The sequence below is a fragment of the Ambystoma mexicanum genome, chromosome 4q (assembly GCF_040938575.1).
Source record: "Ambystoma mexicanum isolate Mex_15411 chromosome 4q, UKY_AmexF1_1, whole genome shotgun sequence".
NCBI classification, from domain to species: domain Eukaryota; kingdom Metazoa; phylum Chordata; class Amphibia; order Caudata; family Ambystomatidae; genus Ambystoma; species Ambystoma mexicanum.
Genome location: NC_090928.1, coordinates 1,250,150,286 through 1,250,165,766, shown reverse-complemented (window position 1 = coordinate 1,250,165,766; position 15,481 = coordinate 1,250,150,286).

Genomic DNA, 15,481 nt, shown 5'->3' with positions numbered 1-15,481 from the left:
AACAAAAGGGACAACCTTCAAGAGTAGGGGGGGCAGCTTATCCACCATCATACAGCACACAAACACCAGAGGGCTTTGCCCAGGAACACACATCCTATCAGACACAGGTGCCACAAGCACAGCAGGCACAGCAGCAGGGATCAGTGTAAATGCGCCCACCATAAGGGCAATTACAACAAACACCTATGCAAACACAACAGAATGCGAACACAGGGCAAATACTAACACCTAGGATAGGGTGGTGTCACTGTGGTAGGAGGTACCCTTATACGGGGACGCGGATGAATGTGTACCCTCAATAGGACAGCTCACAGGGTGACTTAATGTGTTCAGTGCTATCAGTAACACCAGACCTCCAAGAGGAACCAAGGGTCAATGTGATGATAGGAGGCAAATATTTTTCTTTTCTTGTAGACACTGGGGCGACTTGCTCGTGTATAAGGGAACGAAAATACCCAATGTCAGGTATTGCCATGAATGCACAAGGGTTCTCTGGAGCTACGAATTTCGTTCCTTTTACTGAAAAACTGCCTGTTTCTATAGGGGAATGTGACATGTCTGTCCCCTTGTTACATTTGCGACAAACGCCAGTTAAAGTATTGGGTAGAGATTTGATGATGAAACTTACCATGACTATTTCATTCACTGATCAAGGAATAGTGTGCTCCACTCCAGGAATACACTATTTAAATGTAGCAGTATTTATACTGGCACTTACAGGGCAAGTAGCTCTACGAAGAGTCCCAGTAGTTCTGGAAATCTTCATGTATGGAGTGAGCATTTTATTAACATGGCTACCTGGATTAGTAGGGAAAATTGTGAGGATACCTGATGAATTTTTATTTAGGCCACAAGTACCTAAGGATGAGGAAGAAGAGAAGGGCAGAATATTGCTATAGAATTGGAAGCAGCTATAGTACGAGAAGAAATAGCAATGCTTGAAGGAGCAGAAGATGAAGGTAGAGCATGGGGGACCAGTGATAGCTCTTGAGTAGGAATCCAGATTGACTGACATAACAGATGAAGATATGTTCAGAGATGAATGTATAGATGAGGTAGTGTTTTTTATAAGCATTACATATTGGATGAGAATTGAGAAAAGGGAAGTCCCACAGCGAATGGAACTAATGCAGCAAAGACCAGCGTTCTTTCAGGAAGACCTAGAAAAGGTGCCAAGTTGCTTTGGACTACAGGCCCATATGATGTGGGCCTATTGAAGGGAATAGGAGAGGTCAAAATAAAACTCAAACCAGGAGAAATTTTACCATGAGCAAAACAGTATCCCATGTCTCGAGAAGCTGATGAAGGCATATTTAAGACTATTTCAGCATTGATGAATCCAGAAATCGTAGTGCCACCGGAGTCCCTGTGCAATACTGTGGTGTATTCGATTAAAAAATCTAAAGGAGGGTCATGGAGATTTATCCAGCACTTGCACCCTCTTAATCAGATTATAGTAGCAGAGTTTCCATTAGTTTCGAATCATGCAACAATATTGTGTAGCATCCCAGTTCAAGCTAAGTACTTCACAGTGATGGATTATAAAAATGCGTTTTTCTCGATCCCATTGCACAAAGACTCACAAGACCTTACTTTCAGACAAAAGAGACTAAAACATACTCAATTGCCTCAAGGTTACTGTGAATCTCTGTTAATCGTTAAAAGGGTCCTACAGATGGATTTAGGCAACATGCTCAAGAGTTTGGTAATTCAAACCACACAGGCCTTTTGGTCGAATAGGAATCTACCAGGCATTCACTTTCCCATATGTCACGGAGAACCATTTTCTGAGGCCTTAGAGCGGTTGCATCTGGTACTAAGCATAACCCCCGCTACTGCTTCAAATGAGAGGTGGTGGTTCGGCCTTTAAAAGGGAAAAACAACTTGCAAAATAATGTGGAGACAAGTGATTTGCAAATAGTGGCATTGAAACTTGCAGAGGTTATGCAGATAAACTTGAACTAGGACATTGACAGATGTGCTAGCATGTGTCACATGCATTACCCCCTTTTAAAACGAGGCATTCTTTTTCATCGGGGGGCTAGGCTTCAGCCTACCTTCCAGTCAGTCTATTCTCAGCCATGAGTCAGATAAAATCGGCAATTCACTCGTTATCTGTCGCTTCCAAAAGCGGCTGCCGCTGCACCACATCTTCACCCACTTCTTGAAATCCTGATTTACAGACTGTGTCCTCAAAACTGTATCTCCCACTTTGCCACAACACCAACCTTGTCCTGATTTTCCGTCGGCCAATCGAAAAGAAGCTCTCCAAACAGTCTTCGCCTAAAAGCTGCAGAGTGAGAGTCTGGAGGTGGAGAAAGAGCGTCGAGCAAAAGAGGTGAGTGCAGAGAAGCTGGATGAGGATAAATGAGGCTGGAGGGCACTGGGCAGGAGAGGTGGGTAAAGGTATAAAGTAAAATAAGATGGTGTTATGGAGGGGGATGAGGAAAGGAGGGGAGCAGGGTGAAAGATGTGGTAAAAAGAGGTGGAAGCAGGGATGGAAGACTAATAAAGGGAGGGTAGGAGAATGAGGAGGAAGGTGAGTAAGTGACAAAGGAAGGGTTCTGAAGAGAGGAGGCACACAAGGCGGAGAAAGGATAAACATAAGAGGCATGAAGTGGATGCTGGAGAGGTGGGAGGAGGCTCACAAGACTAGCAATGAGGCAGTGTCTATCCAGAGGTTGGAGGAAGAGGCATGGCATCTCTCTAAGCAGAGGTAGCAGCAGTGAACCCTAAAACCTTAAAGTATGATTGCACATGGCATTTCTGACTTATTTTAGAAAATAGAGGAAGGTCTGCTTAACAATTATTTCCCTTGAACTATAGATAGCCATCTCCATTCCACAGACTTCTGGCTCCTTTAAAATACCTTCTAAGTTGTGCGGCTACATACAACCCCTGATGACCTGGAAAAATACTTAACCAAAAAAATGACTTATCCCCTCTAAAGAATTTAATACAGAGGGCAAGATAACATTTGTTCCCTTGCCCTGATTTTCCGTTGGCCAATCGAAAAGAAGCTCTCCAAACAGTCTTCGCCTAAAAGCTGCAGAGTGAGAGTCTGGAGGTGGAGAAAGAGTGTCGAGCAAAAGAGGTGAGTGCAGAGAAGCTGGATGAGGATAAATGAGGCTGGAGGGCACTGGGCAGGAGAGGTGGGTAAAGGTATAAAGTAAAATAAGATGGTTTTATGGAGGGGGATGAGGAAAGGAGGGGAGCAGGGTGAAAGATGTGGTAAAAAGAGGTGGAAGCAGGGATGGAAGACTAATAAAGGGAGGGTAGGAGAGTGAGGAGGAAGGTGAGTAAGTGACAAAGGAAGGGTTCTGAAGAGAGGAGGCACACAAGGCGGAGAAAGGATAAACATAAGAGGCATGAAGTGGATGCTGGAGAGGTGGGAGGAGGCTCACAAGACTAGCAATGAGGCAGTGTCTATCCAGAGGTTGGAGGAAGAGGCATGGCATCTCTCTAAGCAGAGGTAGCAGCAGTGAACCCAACGCCTGGAAAGGGGGGAGGAACAGGAGTGAGACAGAGGTGCAGGGGAAGCACACACCTAGAGAAAAGGAGAATGGGGCGATGAAGCAGAGCATGTGTAAGTAAGGTGATGTGAGGTGAAAGCAAGCATAGAGATGGAATTGTCTCGGAAAGTATAGCTCAGGGGCAATGTGCTCGCCTTAGAAGCAAGATGACACAGAGCACCACAGGTTTGATCCCCGGGTCTGCACTCAGAAACATCTGGGTATTAAGCATGTTATAAATAACCTATCATAGCAATTGCACCCTAACCAAAGGGCGTGTGGCAGAAGTGCAGAGGAAGCACACACCTAGAGAAGAGGACAATACGGCGATGAGGAAGCGCACGCGTGATGTGAGGTGAAAGCAAGCATAGAGATGGAATTGCACCCTAACTAAAGGGCATTTAGCAGAATGTTGGCTGGCGGTGCAAGCACATGGCGAGGTGTGAAGGAGAGGATAGAGGCTATTCCTGTGATGCCCTTAGGAACAAGACTGTTACGACTGAAGAGGCAGGCGATGATGGGCATGCATTTCGGGAAGTTTTACAAAGACCTTCTCGAAGTGTCTGTCAACATGTTCTTTCATGTCAGCCTTGCTAGTAGCATCTCTTTCTCAAAGACCTGGCACCGTATCCAACACGACATCCTCGCGTGGAGTCTCTGGGATGCGGTTCTGTTTGGTTCTGCCAGACCTCAGCTTGGAGGGACACTTCTCAGTTGTGCTATGTGGGGTGTTACAATACTCCCACAAATGTAGACATAGAGCTTGTGCTAACCTTGTGGATTCTGTTAGGAAGGGGACACAGTCTTCCCACACCCCCAAGCTAAGGCAAAGACCGTGAAAGGTAATGTAAGAGATGAGTGGGGGGTTCTCTTAAAGGCGTCTACACAATCATATTATTGCATGCTTTATATATATAGTGCACATGCGGGAATAAATGCCATCTTAGATATTAGCAGCCATATTGGAACATAAGGCCTAAACACAGCGCAGCAGCCAGCATCCTACGTGTAGGCCGCGAAAAATGAGGAAAATAACAGGTTGTATCCCGGGCACTGATGAGAAAGGCCAGAGCCACAGAGATCCATAAACCTCTCATTGTCTAAAAAGCGGTCAGCGTTCGCGCCCTGGGAAGAATGTGCCCTGCAAGACCATGGGAGGAGAGCTGAGTATCTTGGTACAATACGATCCCACAAGAAGGAGGGCACAGGCTTCTTACCCCCACCATTCCCAAAGTTATAGCACCCAAATGCCTTAGCCTTAGGACCCCTGGATTCCAGGATACCAGCCAGCCGAGACCACTGACCATAAAACTGTTAGACCCCCGATCAATCAGAAAGCAAGGCTTTTCCTGCCTTCACTTTTAAGTCACGTGATTTATGCTGCGAGGTTCAGGGAGGGATTATAGCCCAGTACGAGAGTGGAAGACCTTGGAGAGGTACCGGCCTGTCTGGGAGCAAGTGAAGTGTGTAGGTGCACTGCTACAAAGATAGAGAGGTGTTTAGTTTGAAAATTGCCCATTACCCAGCTTGTGACCGATGACAAATGCAGCATCACCCACGTGGAGGAAAATGGACGGACGGGGCTGCGACCAATGGCCAGGCAACCCCTATGGAGCAGGCAGCCTAAGTATAGGGTCTCACCGACCAGTCGTGCAGGTTTCTACTGTATGTAATGATGTCACTGATGACACTGTGGGGGTGGACCTTTAATCACCTTAACCAGAAACAGGCCCACCACTTAAGAAGTGAGTATGGGGTTGTACCTAAGGCAAGTTTATTGTACAAAAGCTCTGGGGAGCAGTTAGATGGTGTTGCAGGACCAAACTAACCCAATTCTCAACAATACAACATCAGTTGGCAACAAACAACACTCTGATATATTTTATTACACTTCACCCACAAATTATGATTGGACAATACCTCTTCAAAGAAATCCCATCTTTCCCTAATTCTTCCATTTTCATTGGTCAGGCTTATCTTCAGATCATATTTTAAAAACACACCTCTTCTTGGGATTGGTTGAAGTAGGTCCTGACGTTGGTGCATGGTTTAAACATTACTATTGAAAACATAATTCCTTGCTAGCAGTAACTGGCCTAAAACCTTAAAGTATGATTGCACATGGCATTGCTGACTTATTTTAGAAAATAGAGGAAGGTCTGCTTAACAATTATTTCCCTTGAACTATAGATAGCCATCTCCATTCCACAGACTTCTGGCTCCTTTAAAATACCTTCTAAGTTGTGCGGCTACATACAACCCCTGATGACCTGGAAAAATACTTAACCAAAAAAATGACTTATCCCCTCTAAAGATTTTAATACAGAGGGCAAGATAACATTTGTTCCCTTGCAACTTTTCCAATCTACAAGTCTCCTACTTTATCGCACAAATTGAAACTCCTAAATAGCTTTAGGCATTTAGCGTATCCTGTGTTTTACTACTGACCAGAATAAACAAAAAACTATTTTGGTCACGCTTTCAAACATCAGGAGATTGTATCTACTACTTACGGAATTTATCAGACCATAAATGTCACAGTAAGCACTGCTCCCCCAAGACGGCAGTAGGGGCAGTGACGCTATGTGGGGGATGCATCCGGAGCACAAGTCGACCCAGCATCTCCAAAAAGCAAGGAGGGCCCACCATGAGGAGTGAAGGGCACGAGAACACAGCACAGTAACTTCCTGGTGTCCCTACATGGCAGGAAAAGGGCCAAACCCCTTCTGCTGCATGTAGGCCAGTGTTTGGGTGTGGCTGGGTTAATCGGGCGTGGCTGGGTTAATCGGGCGTGGCTGGCTATATAAGCCACACCCCTTAGCAAGACTGTGCTTCGTGTTGATCTGCCCTGAGGCGACCTGTAAGAGCAAGATGAAAAACATTAATGTCCGAACCTTCGGCTCATCCCGCCCACATCCACATGCTCACCTGAAGACAGCCTCCCGTCGCAGCCCGCAGTGGCTCTCAAGCTCTGCATTGCTAAGTTGTCCACCCGGCACCTGGAGGGGAGAAATAACAACAAGGTCAGTGCAACCGGAATCGGAGCGCTTATTCCACTGTGTCCCAAACCCATTTCGAGACGCCCCGCTACCAAGCACAACATTAGGAAAACGAAAGTAAGCATACTTACCAGGCACCGGGTTTCCTCCGCACCCATTGCATGCGCCGGAATCGGTGCGGCGCACAGCCCCCCAACGCTGAAAGGACCTGCAAAATAGAAGAGAACGTTAACCAAGGAGGAAAGACATTAACAAGCACGAACAGGGAAGAATGTGCAAAGGGAAAGACGTTTAAAACAGAAAGACATTTAAAACAAACACGAACAGGAGGGAACGTACAAACAGTCAAGGAAAAAGGGAAAAGATAGCAGTCTAGCGAGAGCCACAGTAGGTCTGGGCTTGGACATACCCAGGCACACCAGAGGACCAGTGGAGCAACTGGGTCCATTTGTGCCCCTGCCTAAGCAAGTAGGAAGGAGAGCTTGCCATCACAAAATAGAAGGCTCACTTCCCCTGGAACGGACCGGCAAGCAGTGCAGCCGATACCTCTGGGCAGACCAGCAGACGCCCACACCTCCAACGGAACCAGCGCCACTGCAGAGATAAGGTGAGCATAACAATAAACTCGAGGTTATTTCTGCAGATGCCGACCGCAAAAGTTTGGGATTACTCATTTATCTGCCTTCTGTGCCTGAAAACCTGTTTAGAAGTCAAAAGTGCATTTTGCAAAGAAGCCCTAACCACTATGTTCGAATCATTGTAAAGGGCACTTATATTGAGATTAATGAATTGCCCATGTTTTATAATTAAGGTACATGTATGTTTTTACATTTGGTAGATTTGACACTTCATTTTCTGCACGCATGCAAGCTAATTTTGGATCAGCTCTGAACAAAAAGTAAAACGTGCTCAGTTTGCCGTCCCACAGTCATCAATATGGCACTCGCAATATTAATTCCTCATAATAGAATACACCCTCTTTGACCACCCCGACAGTGCCATGTACCTTCATAATGTACTGCTCATGCAGATTTTGCCAGAACGTTCCGCAGCAGCAGAGTTCTTTGTTGGTGCTTTCCACTTTAACTAAAAATAAACTGGGTTATCCTTGTAAGAGGTTTATTGGGCCTTTTTCCCTAGTGGGTTGCTTTTTTTCCTGGTGTGAGCGTCTAGGGGCTTTCTTACATTTGGTGACCCCGATGTGATCACATCGACGACAGAGCCTTCCAGGCCGCTTCTTCTAAGGGCCCGAGCCTACCTTCAGCAACCAGTCGCAAGCACATAACCCGCAAAGGTGTGCAGGAGCCGTTTTAACAGAATTCCGGTCTGCTCTTTGGAGCGGGTGCGGCTCCTGGGAGAGTGCAGGCCATTATTGGGACCCTGTGACGGAGGAGCTCGGGTGAACATGCAGATGTGAGTACACCCCTTGCGAGGGAGAACAATGAGGGGTATGGTGTGAGGGAGTGTTGCATGTATGAGTGAAGGAGGAGTGTGGTAAGGCCACGTGGCGAGATTCATTATTATTTTTGGTAATTTAAGAGGATTTTACGGAGGAAAAACAGGAGTGTTGGGAGCCTTTCTGAGTGAGGGAAGATGATGGCGCCATTTGTTTTGTGACAAGGAGATAAAGGAAACATTAGGAGATCTGCATAATTAGTGGGCACGGTGGAAGTAGTAGCTGTTTTTTAGCTTGTTGTTTTTAGTGTATTACAATTTTTTGTGCAAGAGGCGGAGGTCAGAGGTGGGCCAGTGTTGATACTTTGTTTTGAGAGCGTGTAATGTGATAGCGTGTATGTGCGTGTGAAAAGGGGAGAGGAGGAAGTGTTGATGGGGGCAATGGGGAGGCAGGCACTGTGGACTGGTAGTGTCTTTGGTGATAAAAGGGAGGCAGCGCATAATTACAAAGGTTGGGGTTCTGAGCACGCAAAATGGCAAAGATGTGAGTGGGACGCCATTGGAGTACATGTATAGCGCATTACCATTGTACAGAGACACAATTGAGAAGTACCACAAACAATGGGTAGTAGAGACACAAGGGGGATGCCCCGCTCCTGGATAGAGCACGGCACCCACAAAAGAGGGATATTAGATCACTTGCACACGTTCTTAGCTGCTAAATATAAAGGTAAACAACTCCAAAAGAAAAAAGAGATATTGGATTTGTGGAATATGATAGAGGATGTGGGGGACCCTGATGGGAGAGTGGGTCTCAGAATACTGAAGGGGCCGCCCTAGATGTAATGTCTGTGACAGCAGAGGGGAATGGGACTGCACCCCTGCGCACAGGGCTTTACCCACTCGCCCATCCACAGGGTATGCAAACCCAACATACGTGTCCACCCAGGCGACTGCCCACCTCCCTGTGTATCGACACCAAGTGCTATCCTGCCCCATGATAGTAAGGTTCAGAAGGAGTTAGAAGAAGCATTGGGGGCTACGCGGGTAGAACTGGCTCGACGGAGGGGGGTAAGGGGAGTGGGTTGGATGAATGGAGAGCAGGCGACATTCTGTTTCGGTTAGATAGCACAGCCATTAAGGATGTGCACGTTGAGAAAAGGGGAGGTGGTGATGGGTGAGCAGGAAGTACGGGGTACAGGACACCGAGGTCACCCAGGGATGTGGACTGAGAGCTAAAGGAAGACAAATGGGATACTGTGGATGAGATTGAGGATGAAGAGGATGTGCAGCAAGCGCCAGAAGTCACCCCACAGTTGGAAAGTTTGTGGGGACCGCGGTTAAGGAATAGGTTTAGCCGGGTGGCAGTAGCAAGGAAAAAGGGAAGTGTTGGATGTAAAGAAGGGAGGAGTAGAGGTACCGAGATGCCGTTATTGTATAAAGGGCTAGGCAGGATGCACTATGTGCCCTGCTTGCAGATGGATAAGAATAATCTGATTAAGCTCCTCCCGCCCCTTACTTCTGGGGCCAGATAATGGATCTACGCCTTTGGAAAACAGACCACAGAGATTCCTTTGGGCGTGGGGGACATGAAAAGCTTACTTGTCGCAATTGTGGGGGACCAGGCTGGGGACATGTGGATTAAAGCAGGATATCAAGGAGTGAAGTTGGACAATGCTACGGCCACATCTGGAGTCTGCAGTGCGGAATTAACGTGATGCAAAATGACATCATCCATAAGGTGGACTTTAGGGAACGGACTGATGCAACGGGTCATCTGGATTTTTGTTGGACCCTTATGCAGTATAGTCTTCATGCTCTCCTCTGAAGACGTGGCGACACACGCAAGGGTGTTAAGTCGTGAGCCCAAGAATAGCAAGTCTTGGGTAGGATGCAAGCATGACTTTGCAAAGTTCATTGAGAACACCAGGGGTGTCGGATACTGTATGGTATCCTTGGACTGTTGCATTGCTAGCTTTAGCAATGGATCTTGCATAAGCCAGTTGTCCAGGTAAGGGTAAACATGGATGCCTGAATTATGGAGGTGGGCTGGCTCTGGAGCTGTGCACTTTGTGAAGACTCTTGGGGTGGATTTGAGCCCAAAAGGCAGGGCCTTGAACTGTTAGTGTTTGCTCTGGACTTGAAAGCAGAGGAAATGCATGTGCCTTCCATGAATGGGGATGTTAAAGTAAGCATCCTTCAGGTCTAGTGATGCAAGGAAAAACCCTTTTTCTAGTTGGTCCAGAATGTGCTGTAGTGTTTGAGACTTGAGGAATTCAATTAGCCTCCTTAGATCTAGTATATGTCTGCATCGTCCTGACTTCTTCCTTGCCATAACGTATCTGGAGTACACTCCAGATCCCCGGAAGTGTGATGCTACACGCTTGATGGCTCTCTTTCAATAGGGACTGTACGTCTTGAAGGAGTAAGGCTTGATGTTGCTCTGCCTTTGGGGCGGGGGTATGGATGGACATTTTCCCATGAATTCCACGGTATGGATGATGGAGAGCACCCATCTGTCAGTGGTGATGTCTCTCCACCGTGTGGCGAAGTTGGTAAGCCACTCCCCACCCCTCTACTGGGGTGCTGAAGTGGGGGCTGGGTGTGGTGGCCTGGTCAGGCTTGCTTTGGGGCTTGACTGCTGGAGGAAGTCCCACTACTACTTCGATTTAATCCGCAGGGTTGAGGTACCTTATGACCCTTTTGGGCAGTGCCGGCGCGGGATGTTTGTGGACAGTAGGAGGACCTGTATTACTTTGAAGTCCTGGAAAACCTTGTTTTCCAAGAGCGAAAGGATTGGCAGCGTTGCTGTAATGTGTCAAGAGAGCATGCTGTTTCCGTGTCGGCCTTGATGGTTTGAAGGGTTTTGTCCACTTTCTTACTGATCAGGCCTACTCCATCAAAAGACAAGTCTACCACCTTTGAGTGGACCTTACGCTGAAAAACCTGTGGCTTTTAACCACTCCTGGCGGCGTAACACTGCTGATCTGTCAGAATCCTCTATCCGCTATGTTGACGGCTACCAAGATGGCGTGGTCCGACGCTGCTTCCCCTTCGAGCAGTAGTGCAAGGGCTTCATCCCTAGCGGGCGAGGATAGCCAGCAAGTTCCTTGATGGTAGTTGCGGCTGTCGTGATGACTCTTTTGCCAAAAGCATCTAACTGTTTTAACTCTTTGTCTGAAGACACCATACAGGGAGAGGAGGGGTTTGCAGAATGCTTACAGGCTGCTGCCGAGATGACGGAATCCAGGCATGGCTATGTGCACAGACATTTGGTTCAGACTCTGGAACCTGCATTTATTCTCAAAGAGATTCTTTTGAAGGGGGCTGAAGGCACGCCCCTGTACACTCACACCATGAAATACTTGTGTATAGGCGCGTTCTAAATGTCATATCATAACAACCCGCTAGGGAAGAAGGCCAAAGATGCGCTTGCAAAGGTGACAAGTGTTTATTTCCACAAAAAAGAAAAAACACCAGCAAAGAACTCTGCTGCACGAGAACTCTCTGAGAGCACGTGCAGTGTCTTACATCTACAAACAGCGTCACTCAGGACGTCATTCTATAATAATAAAACTCTACCATCCCAATTGGTGGGGCACTACACATATAGGGTCTACTCCATATGGGATGCCGGGCCAGGCTGGTCTAACAATTAATTGGCCACTCTGTTATGCAATGTTACCTTTTTGTTGCAAACACCTGGCAAACATACCGATGGGCTGTAGGAAAGTCGAGGTCACACTAACTCACACGCTTCACTCATTCCCAGGCAGCTCAGCAACTCCCAAGTTCCTCCAACTTAGTTTTGGGCTATAATTTAGTTGGTACTCTGCACAAATCACGTGACCCATTTCAGAAGGTGCGATAGTCTCGCTGTCGGATCTTAGTGATCTATCAGGGGGTGTAGATGTTTTATGGTTGGTGGTCTGGGTGATGCTGTGGCATGCTGGGGTCTTGGGATGAAAGCATTGCAATGCTGTATTTCTCGTGCCGGGATCATTGCCGGGATTGCTATCTGTCTCACGTGATGGTACTGCCAAGAGGCGCGCTGCTCCCTTCTCATGACCTTGCAGGGCGCATTCTTGCCTTGTGCGAGGGCCTTTAAATTCTTTGGAACAATGGAGGGTTTTCATGGGCTATATGAGACCTGGCCGGGGTGGGGGTGTTGTTCATGCTTATGCAAGGGACCTAATATTCAAGCACCTACTACTATTCGCCACGCTTGTGCCTACATTCTGGGATGGCTGTTATTTGTCTAAGATGGAGTTCACATTTGAGTTTCCTCTATAGCTCCCAATACATGCATTACATACTTTACCCCCCCCCCTCCCCCGGCCCTCCCTGTTAGGTAGAAACCTGTGCAGTTCCCTCTGCAAAAGATTTAAGACTACAGGTGGTTGGCAGCAAACCCAATTGGTAGCAGTCTGTACCACCCAGATTTACCTGGTAGCTGTGGCTGAGCAGTCAGACTTCTCTCACGAAGAGTTAGGCAGTATACAGGGCATACACAATAGGTCAAAAGAATACAGTAGCACAAGCAAACACTGACCAGAGCTTGGTGTATAGAGATATAATTATATATTTAAAAACACATCTATTTAAACACACTGGCACTATTTTCAAGCAGTTCACAAACACAGTTACTACGGTATATACACTCCCTTAAACAATTAGACAAGTCTTAGTAAGGCAACACTTATTTCCAGACAGCGGTGAGCGCTTAACAAAGATGGCACTCTAATAACTTGGTTAAAAAGGGAGAGAAAGGCAGAGCAAACATAGAAACAGATCCCAACACTTTCAAAAGAACACTGTAGGAGGAAAAGGCAGGTTAGAACCGAAAAGTCAATGTTCAGACAGCCGGACCACTTTAAGAGGCTCCGGTCGAGAAATGTGTCCAAGGTCACACGGTTGAAAACGCACCAAAAGTCTCGCAAAAGGTTCAGAAAGAGTTGGACCAAAAGAAAGGGACCAGTTAGATGGTCAAGGCGGCCAGCCCAGTCCAGAAGGTTAAGGGATTATTATTACCTTGTAGCAATCTTTAGAAAGGGAGGCCTGGCGGACACGGTACCTTGATGGAGAGAACACTCCGGCGGAGGCAGTTGTTCCTGGCAGCTGGTGCAAGAGGGTGCTTCGTCCGGGGGAAGAGAAGATCTTGTCGTGGAGGAGAGCAGGAGTCCGTTGCACTGCCAGGGAAGAAACCAGCCACGGAGTTCTCACTCAAAAGGAGCGGTCCTTTTATTCGCGTTGCAGGGGTAAGTGGCTATCCGGTTGCCGGGGTGCTTGGCACGGGCAATTCGACCACTTGGACGTCCTGGGAGCAAAGAAAGAAGGTAAACTGATTGTTCCCACCAGTCAAGGGAAGAAGACTCTCCAGCAGGGAGATCTCCTCTGTCGTTGGGAAGTGGTGAGTCGATTCAGCAGGGCTCCACCGGTGGTGTCGTCGTGGCAGGTCGGCTCAGCTTCTCCCTCTTTGGATTTTCAGGTCCTGTGGCGACTTCTGAAGTTCCAGTGCCAAAAGCCCTGCTTTTATGCAAGAAACCCCCATTCCTTCAGCCTAGCTGTCAATCAAACATGCTAAGTGGTGAGCAGGGTGGCTCACCACTTGGGCCAATCACGCAAGAGTGCGACCCGAGTTGGCAAGGCAACCTGGTCCAAGGTGCCTAAATCCCCTCCCACGCCCCCTGTGGTACCCAGACAGAGTGGCACCACTTTGGAGGGCTTCTGTGTAGAAGCCCGCCAAAAGTGGAACAAAGGGCTCGACCTTTGGTTTGGAGTTACAGAGGTGAACACAAACGCCATTTTAAAACAGAGTTCTGGCAAAAACTACCAACCGGAGAATTAATATTAAATAAATAAACCGGCGGTATGTTCGAGGCTATGTTAAAAGGTATTAGCCTCGAACAATGGGAAAATCCCATAGAGATATATTCGCGGTTGAATATAAAGAGTAGTATCCACTGCCACCAGCCAAAACTCGACGAGGGGGGACGGGACAGTGCCCCCTCGAACAACAGACCCAGGGGCAATCGAATTGCCCCTACCAGTATGTGCACAATATGATGGTTGGTACTGGTTCTGTTAGTACATTTGGGACTAGTAAAGCCAATGGTGACTTTACATGCCCTGGGAGACAGTAGTCAGCCCCAGGGTATGGAGTCTATGGTGGGGGTCCTCTAGGACACCCCTGTGTTACTGCACTGAGGGTGCTGTGTAACACACATAGGAAAAACACATGAGACCCTATGGAGCAAAAGGCTCCATAGCCAATAAAACACATTAACATTCAAAGAAACACCACCAATCATGTCCAAGAGTGGGAAGAAAAGTGTCTCACTCTTGGCAGGAGAAAAACAAACTCCAGAAAAGCTGCTGGGGGACTCACTAGGTTAGGAAATTCAGTCTAAACAGAGAATTCTCCCTAACACCCCCCTTTGTGTACACCCCCCTATCCCCTGCTCTCTGAATGTGTCCTAACATTTGTGCCTTATGCAGCCTCCTCCCCCACAGGGCACAGAGAAGGGATTCCTCATAACATGGAGGCCGTCCTCTCAAATATCCTCCATATTAGAATGGCCACCATTGATTTCCTGGAAGATTCCAGTCACTGGTAAAGGCAACCCTCTTGATTTTGCTCTTCTGGTAGATCAAAGAGCTTTGCAGCCCTTGACATGAGGGCATAAAAGGAGCCAAACTCATCTGGGGCGAACTTCTTGGCAGTAGCTCTGCTGGCTCACGGTCATCTGGTACCAGGTCTTCAAACTAGTCTATGGAGTGGGTGCCTGTGGAACCATCAGATGGATAATCGACAGCATCAGTGTCAGTATCTGTGAGGGCAACTGGCAGCAAAGATGTGGATCCTGGAATAGGTCCCGAGGGTGGGGGTGGGGCTAGGCCCTCCCTTATAGGAAACTCACAGGTTTGCACTGGAGCAGGTAATGGTGCAGGTGGAAGCCAGTGCTGGAGCTCCGAAACCAGTGTTTGTAATATAGACGGTATATCCATCGATACATCTCTGGGGTTAGAAAGTATGTTCTTTGGAACAGCAGGTCTTGGAGAGGATTGAGGGGCTCCAGGAAGAGCTACAGTGGGCCCTTGAGGCAGTGGAATACCTTGATTCGGTGGACCTGGTGAAGGCATATTACCCCCTTCCTCCTCTTCTTCTTTCCCCGAAGAAACCATCTCCAGAACCTCTATGTCCGAATCAGCAACTTGCTCTAGTAGTTGTGCAGTAGGGGCCATGGATGGACAGGGAACTGCAGGTGGTGCATAAGGAGCCAGTGAAAACAGTGGCTGAGCAACTTGGCCTGGGAAGGAATGCTAATGCAGACGGTACATCTCTGTCCACAGAACCCCCCCCTTAGAAACATGGAGACCAAAGGCTTTTGTACTGGTGTCTATGACGATGCAGACGTACTTGTGATGGTGTAGGCTAAAACATTGAAGACTTTGTCGTTGACGAAGTGGTCAATGAGAACAACACAATAGTCTTACTGGTGGATGTAGTCGTTTTAGTCGTCAACGAGGCAGCTGGTGACAGAGCCGTCGACAGTCTTTTTTTTAATCTGTTTT